Genomic DNA, 4593 nt, shown 5'->3' with positions numbered 1-4593 from the left:
AAATCAAAATAAGGAAAAGTCTTATGAAATGGAAGGGGGTGGATTTCACTTTCTCTATTAACTGAGAAAATAATAACTAAATAATATTCATAGAGTTCACAAAACCTCCTCAAAAACTATTTTTCATAAAAAAGAAAAAAAGAACACTTCGATGTCAGTAGTACAACGAATAATAAAACTTACGACCAAAACTAGTATCAGATAAATTTTCATACAGATTATATGAAATAATTGAAATTGAAAGGAAGACCAATAGAAGCCCCAACACCCAAAACCCTTCGAAGTCAGTAGTATAATAAATAATAAAGATTACAACCAAAACTAGTATCAGATAAATTTTCATACAAAATATATGAAATGACAAAAAAGAATTTATAAGCTCATAAATTGTAGTCACAGATCTGATGTAAAGAATTTTATAATTTGATATATATCTGTTCCGAAAACCAATTTTAAATAAAATCTTAAGCAATAAAATAATAAAATTAGCAAAGAACACAAATAACATATAGATTAATTGAAATGAAATATGTTGCTTAAAAAATTATAATACTATGTTCAGACACACCTTAATTTCGCAAAAGTCTTAATTTTCAGCGAAATTAAGTTGTTTTTCCCATACAAAATTCAGTTTTTATGTAGGTTAGAACGAAATTAAGAAAAATGGCCTTAATTTCATTAAAACGAAGGCTAAAATTAAGGGATATTTCAAATGCAACTATGCGTAATATAAATTTTAAACGAAAAATAAAGTTGACATTTTTTTTAATAAACGTTAGTTGACGTTAATAAAACCGGGAAATTTTTAAATTTGAATATAAAAAAAAAACTGTATCTGTTATTAATTTAAAATAGAGTGAAAAATAGTAATCCACGTACATGAAATCCACTTTTTAAATTTTCCAGATACAAATGGTGTTTCGAACATGTAATTTTTAACATTCAATTTGTAAACAAAAAATATATAATTGTTTTTATTTGGTTTAGTATGAATACTGCCGAAATTGACTTAATTTAATTTTTAAGAAATTAAGGAAATTTGGCTGTCTGAACCTAGCATAAGACAAATTATAAATTCTTAAATTCATTTCTTATCGCTCGATATTAAATTAATATCGCTATTAAATATCTTTTCATATGTTATTTCGAAATTTTCTTTTATCGTTAAATAAATATTACCATACTAAAATATTATGTGATTCGGGGTCTTAAAAAAAATTTATATCCATTTGGACGAGATTTAACATTCTCTCAAGTAATCAATTCATTACACAAATGAATATAATTAAAGTACTGAAAATTCCTTAAAGTCCCATCTGAAAATTCAGATGTATTTTTCAGATTAAGTTTTTCATTTCGTCATATTTTTTTGTGTCTAAAATGATTAAAAAGATCATTTATAAATTTGAGATTATATGAAATTGTTTAAAAGATAATATCAATAAATTATTAAACACTTGCAAATTCCGCAAAGAACTTGAATCTTTAATCTCTCATCGTCAACAACATTCAAAATAATAATAAATAAAGTAATATAAAAATAAGCAAAGTAATATAATAAAAAAACAAAGAAGTATAGGAGCAAAAATATATTAATAACTTGTATATTTTTTATAATTGTTTTTAATTAATATCGTATTTATATTAAATAAAATTTATTAAATAATTCCATTTCATAATAGGTAATCACTTCCGGTGGTGTTACTTACAAAAATGAACCATGGCATCGTGAATGCTTCACTTGCACCCATTGCAATATTACTTTAGCTGGGCAGCGATTCACAAGTCGCGATGAGAAACCCTACTGTGCTGAGTGTTTCGGCGAGCTCTTCGCTAAACGTTGTACAGCATGTGTTAAGCCAATAACAGGTATGATTAAGTATGAAAAAATATAAAAATATTTAATATTGTAACTCTTAAAATACGTTTAAGCTGAAATATATATTATAATAAATATTATTTATTAAGTTTTTGTATTAAACATCAGTTACCATAATATGAAGTGGTATACAGCTATGCAAGTGCTGTACAGTCGAATTATTAGGCCTGCTCCACGTAGCTACTCGTAGTAAAACTCGAGTAAAACAAGTAAAGTACAAACTGAAAGATTAACACAAATTATGCTCTTTACACAAATTTTCATGGAACAGCCTTGTGTAAAGTCTGGTGAAAACACCAATGCCGCGCAAATAAACAATACAAAAATTTAAATTTAAACCAAAACAGCTGATTCACACATCAACATAAATAAATAAATGTACGAATAAAGTTTGTCTAGCATTTTAACATTTCGACAGGGATGTTACGCTTTCTCAAATGCTCTCATTTACTCGAAAAGTTGCTGGTGGAACGCACTTGGGTTACACAGTGTTACTTAAAGTTAATACGAGTATCTTGTCGTGCAACAGATCTAATATTTGCCAAACTGCAAATATCTGCCTTTTTTAGAAAAATATACGATCAACTAAAATCGTACACAAATAAAAGTTATATCTTTTCAGATACATATTTTTAGAATAACGAAATATCGAAAAATATTAGAGTTAAATACTATCAAATGGAAAAATAATTATTTAACTCACAACAAGTTCCAAAAATATTCACCATTCATTAGGACTTATTCTTTACGAGTTTTTTCATGATTTTTTATGTATAACATTTTATTTATAAACAATTACAAAATATACATTATGTGAATTTTTTTATTATAACAAAAATGTTAACAATTTATCCATTTTAGGCATTGGCGGCACACGTTTCATTTCATTTGAGGATCGTCACTGGCATCACGATTGCTTTGTATGTGCCAGTTGCAAAACAAGTCTAGTCGGACGCGGTTTTATCACCGATGGACCTGATATTATTTGCCCAGAATGCGCCAAACAAAAATTGATGTAAAAACCTATCAAACAGAAAATAAATTCGAACTAAAATCAAAACATACACAAACAATAAAAATATTAAAATAGCACAAAAAGCGAGAAATTTTATTACTTATTAATATTTTTAAAATTTTTAATAATAAATTGTTATTGAGTAATTTGTCGATGAAATTTTTTAATCATAACGCCAATACATAAGTTTTGTTTTTAAAATGATCTTGCTTATATGTCTTCATACAAAATATGAAATTGAAAAAAAAAAAACTAAATGCATATTAAATATCATTAAATTAGATTTATTTAAAATAATTGTAAAAATTCAATATCTAAATTTCATTTGCTAATGCATTTTCAAAAAAAATTATCATGATTACATATATATGTATGTACATGTATTTATTAAAAACATATTTATTAAATACAACGAACCAATAATTTAAATGAATTTAATTATGTATTGATATTGATTAATAAATAATCATTTAAATTATATTTCTGTAAGTTTGAAATTTTTCATTTTATATTTATTTTTATTTTAATATGACTTTTTTTTAACAATTTTTAAAGTTTATTTTTTATTTATATATACTTATAACCTACAAAAACAATTTAATTGTTATATTAAATATATATGTAATTTTTTTTAATTTTGTTGTTTTTAATATTGAAGCACAATTGCTTATGTACTTGTCAAAACTTATTAACTGCTACTTTAAATTTAATTTAAAACGATATATATCAAAAATAATAATTTAATATGAAATTCCCAATTTTATGCAAAGATGTTTATTGTTAACGTGTTTATTTATGTCAAAATTCAAATAGATAAAAATCAATTACACGTTAGGAAAGCATGTAAAAAAATCTAATTTTATGTAATAAATTCCTAAAAAATATAAAATGGTTTTATTTTATTATTATGCGTAATTAATATACTGGAATTACTGGCAAAAAAGAATATACTGGAAAAGAAGAATATACTAAAAAAGAAGAAGGATTACAGTATAGGAAATTGAAGGATCTTAGCAATACTCGCAACAGCGTTGTATGGTCAGTCAAATTTCAATAAATTAACTAAAATTTTTGTCTTTGTGTTTTCTTTGCTATTCGAATCCATCTAACTTTTAAGTATTTTCTTTTCGACATAAAGATGTTTCACTCTCGGCAAAAAAAAAATTAACGCGAAGGATCTTTAATAATGTTAATAGAATAGAAGCACCATTACCACTAATCATACAAAGAAATTTATAAAAAAGTATTTGATAAATTACATTATTTAGCTGTACTATATATCGCCGTACACATGCTGAGAAAGGAACATATTGGATGATACTATATTGAATGGATAAAACTCAAAAAAAAAAAAGAATTTATGAATTTATTCCCCTAAGTATGATTGATCGAGAACAAAGGAATAGACATGTGTATGTTCAAGAATTTAAAACATATTGTACTGTAATCAGCTGTTTTGTTTTTCTATTATATAAGTTATTTAATAAAAATTAATTGTTATACATATATAATATTTGAAAATTAATCCATACAGGAATATTCTACTCATTACTTAAACTTTCATTGGAAACGACTTTGAAATCAAATTCATCAGGTGAACTCTATTGTAAAGACTAAATGCGTTTTATACAATTTCCTTCCTTTCTTGAGAGAAAGAAAAAATATTAACAGTATCCAAACCACTATACAATTCTACTAG

At 24.6% G+C, this 4593-nt stretch overlaps 1 long non-coding RNA gene across 1 annotated transcript; it reads left to right on the top strand.

The window, feature by feature from the left end:
- Window positions 1-1657: 1657 nt before the first annotated feature.
- On the top strand, window positions 1658-2813 carry LOC119676872. Its single transcript, XR_005252249.1, has 2 exons — window positions 1658-1869; window positions 2741-2813. It is a non-coding gene; the product is annotated as an uncharacterized LOC119676872 (long non-coding RNA).
- The last annotated feature ends 1780 nt before the right edge of the window (window positions 2814-4593 follow it).

The sequence above is a fragment of the Teleopsis dalmanni genome, chromosome 1 (assembly GCF_002237135.1).
Source record: "Teleopsis dalmanni isolate 2A chromosome 1, ASM223713v2, whole genome shotgun sequence".
NCBI classification, from domain to species: domain Eukaryota; kingdom Metazoa; phylum Arthropoda; class Insecta; order Diptera; family Diopsidae; genus Teleopsis; species Teleopsis dalmanni.
Note: the sequence above shows the minus strand (reverse complement) of the source record. Positions and strands in the feature narration are given on the sequence as shown.